The sequence below is a fragment of the Dermacentor albipictus genome, unplaced genomic scaffold (assembly GCF_038994185.2).
Source record: "Dermacentor albipictus isolate Rhodes 1998 colony unplaced genomic scaffold, USDA_Dalb.pri_finalv2 scaffold_382, whole genome shotgun sequence".
Lineage (NCBI taxonomy): Eukaryota > Metazoa > Arthropoda > Arachnida > Ixodida > Ixodidae > Dermacentor > Dermacentor albipictus.
The window spans coordinates 27,501-37,039 of record NW_027225936.1 but is presented as its reverse complement, the minus strand read 5'-3'; the positions used below and the strand labels follow the sequence as shown (position 1 = coordinate 37,039).

Below are 9,539 nucleotides of genomic sequence, written 5' to 3'. Positions count from 1 at the left end.
CCGGCCTTCTCGAGGCACACAATGAAGTGCACCAAGAAAGGACCGGCATGATGTTCAGTCCGAGCCGTCGCATCGGGTAGATGCACTACTCGTCTGGAACTGAGATCCAACTACGAGCTTTTTAACCGCAGCAGCTTTAGTATACGCTATTGGAGCTGGAATTACCGCGGCTGCTGGCACCAGACTTGCCCTCCAATTGATCCTCGTTAAAGGATTTAGAGTGTACTCATTTCAATTACGGGGCCTCAAAAGAGTCCCGTATTGTTATTTTTCGTCACTACCTCCCCGTGCCGGGAGTGGGTAATTTGCGCGCCTGCTGCCTTCCTTGGATGTGGTAGCCGTTTCTCAGGCTCCCTCTCCGGAATCGAACCCTGATTCTCCGTTACCCGTAACAACCATGGTAAGCAAGTAACCTACCATCGAAAGTTGATAAGGCAGACACTTGAAAGAAACGTCGCCGGCTCGTGGCCATGCGATCAGCACAAAGTTATCCAGAGTCACCACACAATACGGGCCGAAACCCGATCGATCTTGGTCTAATAAAAGCACCCGTCGCCCAAAGGGCTTCAGGCTCACTGCATGTATTAGCTCTAGAATTGCCACAGTTATCCAAGTAGGAAGAAACGATCTAAGGAACCATAACTGATTTAATGAGCCATTCGCGGTTTCGCCTTATTTCGGCATGTACTTAGACATGCATGGCTTAATCTTTGAGACAAGCATATGATTACTGGCAGGATCAACCAGGTAATCGTTCAACTGCGCGTCCCGCCTGTCAAGCAGGCCGGACGCCGTTTTTGCGATGCCGAGGCCACCTTCAGGCGCCCCAGCACGCTTCGTTCTTGCAAAGAGTAGCACTTTGCACAGTCCGAGACGACGGCGTTCGAGCTCGCTACGGCGCCCTCCCCGAAGGGCCGGGTATCGCCACGCGGCAAGAAGCACGCAACATTCTCGATAGACTGGTTGTGTCGACTCGATCACGGCTTGCGGTTTCTCTTGAGCCCGCAGCACAGGTGGACCGACCGACACTTGCAACGTAGCCGAGACGGCAAAGCCGCCAGGCGACGGGTCACGCCCGCGCCTTCGGCGCTTTCGCATTTGACTCGTCCGAGGACGATGCGGAACACAACTCGATATCGTGGAGAAAGCGTCGTCCGACAACCAGCCCCTAACGCATCAAGCGGATGAGGCTGCAGACGTCAGCTGTGGGATCCACGGGAGCGATACCGGGGACACGCTTGACGGGCACGAAGCCCGCCGCATATCAAACACCCAGGTCGCTTTTGGGGGCGACTGCTCTCTGGGACCCCCATATAATAGCAGCGATAAGTTCCCAAATCTCCATGGGGCCGTACTCGTGCCACTTTCGACGAGCGTTTGGCGAAAATCGTGCCGCCTCGCAGCGCCGCGAGCGAGATGGAAAGCTTACGTCGGCAGCGCAATGCCGAAGTCGTGAAAGCGCAGCGCGTCGACCGAATGCGCGAACGGCAATCTCTCGCCTATGGACAGCGCGGTTTCCAGAACAATCGCCTTTCTGTGCCCCTACGGGGCCGCACGCTAGCGCGGCCCTTTCGCCGTTTCCGAGCACGAGTGCGACCGGCGCGGGCGGCGTGCTCGACACCCCGGCTGACGCCGTTTCGGACTTTGTCTCTTCGCGCGCTCGCGCCAACGCCGCGGCAAAACGACGACCTCTGCGCGGTTCTTTCCCGGTTCCCGGCGTGCTATAGTGCAGCCAGCCGGACGGTGGCGACGACTCAGTCGCGGCCGTGCGGTGGCTTGTACGCCAAAGTTGCGTGACGGGCGTCGAGCTCCCGCCGCGGCCCGGCTCAGGTGGTTTCGGACTTCTGTCTCTTCCGAGCGCTCGCGTCGTCGTGGGCACGATTCTCGAGTGCGGAGCGGTGCGCGGACACCACCACGAACACGCGCAAGCCGAAAACGGCACTACGGTACAACGTCGGCCAGGGCGGTACGGCCCCCTTATGTGAGCAGCGATAAGTGACCAGATCTCCACGGGGCCGTACTCGTGCGACAAGGCGGCGTACTGCGCCGAGCCGAGCGCCAATATTTGGCCTTGGCACGGCCGATTTGAGCTCTCGCGATCGCCGCGGTACCGCCGCTCACCGATTCAAGGCACGCTAGCGCGGCCCCTTCGCCATTTTTCGAGTAAGAGTGCGAAAAGCGCGCGCGGCGTGCTCGTCGCCCCGGCTGACGTAGTCTCGGACTTAGTCTCGCTCACGCCGCCCCGGCTGACGTCGTCTCGGACTTAGTCGCGCTCACACCGCCCCGGCTCACGTGGTTTCGGACTTCCGTCTCTTCCGAGCGCTCGCGTCGTCGTGGGCACGATTCTCGAGTGCGGAGCGGTGCGCGGACACCACCACGAACACGCGCAAGCCGAAAATGGCACTACGGTACAACGTCGGCCAGGGCGGTACGGCCCCCTTATATGAGCAGCGATAAGTGACCAGATCTCCACGGGGCCGTACTCGTGCGACAAGGCGGCGTACTGCGCCGAGCCGAGCGCCAATATTTGGCCTTGGCACGGCCGATTTGAGCTCTCGCGATCGCCGCGGTACCGCCGCTCACCGATTCAAGGCACGCTAGCGCGGCCCCTTCGCCATTTTTCGAGTAAGAGTGCGAAAAGCGCGCGCGGCGTGCTCGTCGCCCCGGCTGACGTAGTCTCGGACTTAGTCTCGCTCACGCCGCCCCGGCTGACGTCGTCTCGGACTTAGTCGCGCTCACACCGCCCCGGCTCACGTGGTTTCGGACTTTCGTCTCTTCCGAGCGCTCGCGTCGTCGTGGGCACGATTCTCGAGTGCGGAGCGGTGCGCGGACACCACCACGAACACGCGCAAGCCGAAAACGGCACTACGGTACAACGTCGGCCAGGGCGGTACGGCCCCTTATAAGAGCAGCGATAAGTGACCAGACCTCCACGGGGCCGTACTCGTGCGACAAGGCGGCGTACTGCGCCGAGCCGAGCGCCAATATTTGGCTTTGGCACGGCCGATTTGAGCTCTCGCGATCGCCGCGGTACCGCCGCTCACCGATTCAAGGCACGCTAGCGCGGCCCCTTCGCCATTTTTCGAGTAAGAGTGGGAAAAGCGCGCGCGGCGTGCTCGACGCCCCGGCTGACGTCGTCTCGGACTTGGTCGACGCCCCGGCTGACGTAGTCTCGGACTTAGTCTCGCTCACGCCGCCCCGGCTGACGTCGTCTCGGACTTAGTCGCGCTCACACCGCCCCGGCTCACGTGGTTTCGGACTTTCGTCTCTTCCGAGCGCTCGCGTCGTCGTGGGCACGATTCTCGAGTGCGGAGCGGTGCGCGGACACCACCACGAACACGCGCAAGCCGAAAACGGCACTACGGTACAACGTCGGCCAGGGCGGTACGGCCCCTTATAAGAGCAGCGATAAGTGACCAGACCTCCACGGGGCCGTACTCGTGCGACAAGGCGGCGTACTGCGCCGAGCCGAGCGCCAATATTTGGCTTTGGCACGGCCGATTTGAGCTCTCGCGATCGCCGCGGTACCGCCGCTCACCGATTCAAGGCACGCTAGCGCGGCCCCTTCGCCATTTTTCGAGTAAGAGTGGGAAAAGCGCGCGCGGCGTGCTCGACGCCCCGGCTGACGTCGTCTCGGACTTGGTCGACGCCCCGGCTGACGTAGTCTCGGACTTAGTCTCGCTCACGCCGCCCCGGCTGACGTCGTCTCGGACTTAGTCGCGCTCACACCGCCCCGGCTCACGTGGTTTCGGACTTGCGTCTCTTCCGAGCGCTCGCGTCGTCGTGGGCACGATTCTCGAGTGCGGAGCGGTGCGCGGACACCACCACGAACACGCGCAAGCCGAAAACGGCACTACGGTACAACGTCGGCCAGGGCGGTACGGCCCCTTATAAGAGCAGCGATAAGTGACCAGACCTCCACGGGGCCGTACTCGTGCGACAAGGCGGCGTACTGCGCCGAGCCGAGCGCCAATATTTGGCCTTGGCACGGCCGATTTGAGCTCTCGCGATCGCCGCGGTACCGCCGCTCACCGATTCAAGGCACGCTAGCGCGGCCCCTTCGCCATTTTTCGAGTAAGAGTGGGAAAAGCGACCGCGGCGTGCTCGACGCCCCGGCTGACGTCGTCTCGGACTTAGTCGACGCCCCGGCTGACGTAGTCTCGGACTTGGTCTCGCTCACGCCGCCCCGGCTGACGTCGTCTCGGACTTAGTCGCGCTCACACCGCCCCGGCTCACGTGGCTTCGGACTTGGTCTCTTCGAGCGCTCGCAGCCAGGTCGGGGCCGACGCCGACGTCTGCGTGGGGCTTCAACGATTCCCGGCGCGACGCAATGCAACTGCGCGCAGGATGCCAGCGACTCCGCCGTGGCCGTGCGGCGGTGTACACGCAGAAGTTTCGTGAAGGGGTATCGAGCTCCCGCCGCCCCGGCGGACGTGGTTTCGGACTTTAGCGCTCGCAGCGATCTCGCGGCGATCGCTGACGTCTGCGCGGTTTCAGGTGTGCTACGATGCAGCAGTCTGCCGCACGACAATTTACGGAAGCGAGTGCATTCCGCCCCGGCGGACGCGGCAGCGGACTTTGTGCCTGCGGGAGTGCTCTTGTTGCTGTAAAATTTGAACGGGTGCAGCTGCGCGAAGCAAGTGTACACATTTTCTCTCTCTCTCTCTCTCTCTCTGCCTCTGAGGCGACTGTAATTTTAATTTAAATGCAATTGGAGGCGGGAGCAACCTGATGAGAGTAGGCGGACTTCGGCACACCTTGTAGTTTAGAAATTGTTTTCAAGCTTTGAGGACATACACAATCGCGCCATCTGCTTTCCCCGTCTCTTTGGCACTTCATAGTGTGTGCAGCATGCTCTGCATTCCAAAGAAACGCGCCTGTTTCTCCCCCTCTCTCACGTTCTTCTTGTCTTTCTTGCTGCTCTTGTGAGAAGTTGCTATGCTCTTTACTCGCTGTAAAATAGAATGCTTGCGCGAGCCAACAACTTGCGTGTCTTTCTTTTTTTTTGTTGTTGTTGTTTTTTTCTCTCTTCCCAAGACGTTTCTGCCATTATTCACTAGCTCTCGTTCTTAGTATGCAACGGAGCGTTAGCTCGCGCCATCTACCTTTCTTTCTGTATGGCGAAGGCCGTAGGTTTTCCTAGTTCCGCACACAGATGGCGCGGATGCGTTTTCGCGCCAGTTTCGAACGACCTCGCTGTACACATGTTTCTCATTTAAAAGTTTCAAAGGGGCTTGCGAAAGGGCGTGGTCCTTTTTTCTTGCGCAAGGCTGAGCTTTCCAGCTGTGCTTAAGCTATGCTAGCATGTGTGCGTATGTGTGTGTGTGTGTGTGTGTGTGTGTGTGTGTGTGTGTGCGTGCGCGCGCGCGCGTGCGTGCGCGTGCATATGTGTGCGTGTGTGTGTATACACGCACACGGTAAAGATGATGGGGTAGCGCTATTTCTTTCTTTCTTTCTTTCTTTTTTAACAACACCTGTGCTCCACATGGCGATCTTCCTGCCCTCTATGTTTCCGGTTGGAAGGAGTGCGCAGCCTTTTCTATATTTATTTATTTTTTTTTTTTCATTCTCTTTCATTCGTACATGAGGCGCGCTACCTAATTCTAGCGGTCGAATCGACACGTTGCAATCCGTCCCGGCCTGTGCCGTATGAAAACTTTCAGTGGGCCTTGCGGTAAATAAAAGGAAATGAGGGAAATGCGCGTAGTGTATTACACTTGCGCACGGGCTTGAAACGAAGGCCTCAAAGAAAGCCGCCTTGAGCGGTCGCATTCAGACGGAAGTAAGCATTCCCCTTGCGCGTGTTTTCCGCTCGCCTGTTCCGTTTTCTACGAGGTTGCCTTCGTTGGTTTTGCCTTGCGAACAAGCTTGCGCTCGGGTCTCGTTTCTACGCGACGGCGTTTCGTTAACAGTGAAAGACTGAGGCGTCGCGAGTTGATTCGCGAGATAGAGAGCATAGAGTCTCTAGACGGGCTGGGTTTTATAAGATTGCCCACGCTGTTGCTGAGGTTACCAATGTCGCCAGGGCACCCACAAGGCAGTGGTACAATGGAGTGAAGTGAAAGACATCGCTTCTCGGCCTTTTGGCTAAGATCAAAGTGTAGTATCTGTTCTTATCAGCTTAATATCTGATACGGGTTCTATATGGACCCACGATATTAAACCTATTTTTGGAAGTTGGCGGAGTGCTTGAAGCCTGCTTCACCTCCGCCGCAGGTCGGCCCGGTATTGCACTACCTCCGGGATCGGCCCCCGCTCACTTAGGTGAGACTTCATTCAATCAAAATGAAGAACACAAGCTCGAAGCGAGCACTCACGTGACACGCACCATTCCCATACTATACGCAACGATGCCGGTGTTTCTGAACGATTGTCTGCTGTAATGAGCCACTTGGGGGGGGGGGGGGGGGGGAAGGGTGATTAGCCGTGGGTTTTGCAATCAATGTAAGTCCCACTCAAAGCCAACACTGCATTTTGGAGTTCACTATCGCTTTGATCCGTAAACGACAGCAAGCTCGCCCTGCGAAAATCCGCTGCCCTAGTGGAAGAAAGGTTCCCTATGAAACAAAAATGGAGTGCCCGATTTCCGGCAACATTTTCGCTGCAGTGGGACCGAGCGCCTCGAAAACAAACTTGTCGTATGGCCAAGTGTGGCGAAATATATTCAAGGGTTCAGAGGTGCCTCAGCTTTCCAACCTGTATGTTATGAATACCTGTTGCTACCTTTTCGTCATCATCATCCTGCTGGCTACGACCACTGCAGGGCAAAGACCTCTCCCATTATTCTCCAAGCACCCCGGTCACGTGTAAGCCCGGTCACGGTCGCCGTCTAGTGCCTGCGCCCTTCCTAATCTAATCTGCCCTCCTAAATTTCCGCCACCCCGTGCTACGCTTCCCTTCTCTTGGAATTCAGTCGGTAACCCTTAATTGATGATCTTCCCCCCACATTGCATGCCCTGCGCACGCCCATTTCTTTTTCTTGGTTTAAACTAAGGTGTCATTAGCTCGCGTTTGTTCGCTCACCCCCCGAATCTGCTCTATTCTTATCCCCCGTAGCGCTACACCCATCATTCTTCTTTCCAAAGCTCGTCGCGTCGCCCTCAGTTACCCTTCGGTAATCCTTAAGGTCCTTCGTTGCGGCACTCGCGGCATCTTTCTCATTTAAATAAGGCTATTTCGTTCAGTTTTGGGGGAAAACTCAATGAGCTAGGCGCGATTGTGTCCCCGGCGCCGCTCTCAACAAGATGGCGGCGCCCAGGCTTTTTGCCTGGTGGTTCGGCTTGACGCAGAACACGCCTGCAGGGCAGTGAAGCCGCATTGAAGGGGCAACGAGCGGCGCAGTGAAGCGCATGCTCGGGCGAAAAACGCGAACATCAGCCAAAAATACAACCAAATGGCCAAATACGAATTTCCGTTATGGGAAATTGGAGTTCAGTTGGCGCGTTGCGCTCGCCTAAGGTAAAGAACATAAATGCGAGTGCCACATCAGCCAAGTCAATGCTGAGGATCGCGTATCATTTCTTATTTATTTTTCCCCTTGCCTCCTGGCCTGCGTGGCCCTAGCGCGCATGCCCACGAAAGTAATGCAATAAGGAAAACGCGAAATCATGCGGTGACGGCTGTATCATATCCATTGTGCGTGCTTTGTTCTTTTTGGACTACAGTGGTGTGCGTTATGAGAAAGTTTCAGTGACCAGCGAACCTATATTTAGAACCACATTTACGGTTACTGCTAACAAGCTGCGGGTAGGTGTTTTTTTTTTCTTTCTTTCTTTTTTTCGCTACCAACGATGGGTTATCGCAACCGCGATCGGTTGTGCTAGACGCGTTCTTGCCAAACGTTGGCTCTATACGCGACCCGTGACGCGTGGTCGGCACATTCAAGCAGTCCATTGCAAACCGTTCCAAGAAGAAGGATGCTAGCTCCACGTTCCGCCGGGAGCGCTAGTTCGAAGATTGTACTTTTAGACCCTCGAGGAAGCACCGCCATCCCACGTTTTCTATAACGCGCTAAGACTCAGAGCGACAGCGACCACTTGTCTTTGTCAATATCTCGGACACACTTTTTTTTTTTTCTTTAATCCAGATCGTCAGACGAGCCCGCGTTCACGCGCACTCGCTCTCTCCGATAAGCAGGGTAGCTCGGTTGGGGTGTTGTAGGGCCTCGCGCATGCGCTGCTGAGTTCGTCGCTTCGCCGGCCGGTCGACGCTGGCGCGGTACTGGTAATCAACTTCGACGGGCATGGTGAAACGTCACTGTGAAACGTCACGACTAGCAATGCAATGTGTTTGCGAGCAATCGGAGAAATGAGAGAGCCCCTGTAGATTAGTGGAAACGTTCCTCCAAGTATTACGTTTGCAATTTGCGCCTACGAACATGAACTAGACAAAGGAAATGATCTGTAGCCGCCTTCACTTCATAAAATTCCCGTACGAAGAAATTTGCGTGCGCACGTGATCTCCCGCATGAAACCAGACGATAGGTTAATTTTAGCCGTTCATTTCGATTTGCCGAATGTAAACCGGAACACTTTCTCCACGCGCTCTTGAGGTTTGAATGACAATCAATGACATGCTTTTTTTATATATTTTTGTTTGTTCTATCTGGAACCAAAAGAATTCAGAACGCCATTTCAATCTTAGATTCGATTCACGCCTTGCGTTACGTCACCCCTGGCATATCTGATGAACACGCTCTGCTGTTAAGCTTCATGATCACGGCATTAAAAGTCGCCACTTCCCGAACGTTTATCGAGCCGATGATGAACCGTATGCTGGATTCTTATTGTAATGAGTTTATAGAAAGTTTTATACTTCTATGGCTAGCTTCAAGGAAAGGAAAAACATCGCTCAGCATTGTATAACGCATAACAACAACAACGAAAAATCTGCAGGTTATTCATACTACAATGAGAACACTAGGAATACTGAAAAAGATGAAATCTAGACATGCTGCAAGGAGCCAACAAATGCAATTGAACCAACGAACTGAACTGCAATTATTTCATCAAGACATGCCCCGAAAAAACGTGGCCACTATCAATGCTCATTTCAAAGCTGTTTTTTTTTTTTGTTTGTGACGGATAATAATTATCTTCCCAATGGCTGATGTGAAAATTTCAGAGCGCGGCATTTTCGAAATCTCAAGGCCCCGGCTGCTTTCTCTCTTCTTTAAATATGTTCCGGGTGGCAGATGGAGAAAAGTTTCGCGCACATAATTTAAAAGCCTGTAGCTGATTTTCTTGAAGAACACAAAGTGCTGACAGACCACCAAACAAGACAAAATTGAATCGGTATTACGCGCGATGATTTCGCACCGCAGTAACAAAAGGGTAACAAGCGGACGTTCATTTCGTGGTGTGTATTTCACGTCTCTCACAATAATAATAAAAAGAATGCTACTGCATAAATTAGCTTTTCCCAAACTGGATGGTTTCGATCAGCTTCCTTAAATTGAGTTGGCGTTGATTGAGCAGGTGCGGGCCTCGGTTGTTTAAGATTTTTGTAAATGGCATCATTACTGGATAGATGCGGACGTC

At 54.9% G+C, this 9,539-nt stretch overlaps 1 non-coding gene across 1 annotated transcript; it reads left to right on the top strand.

Moving 5' to 3' along the window:
* Window positions 1-6,067: 6,067 nt before the first annotated feature.
* Window positions 6,068-6,259, top strand: LOC139053939 (U2 spliceosomal RNA). Its single transcript, XR_011510902.1, has one exon. It is a non-coding gene; the product is annotated as a U2 spliceosomal RNA (small nuclear RNA).
* The last annotated feature ends 3,280 nt before the right edge of the window (window positions 6,260-9,539 follow it).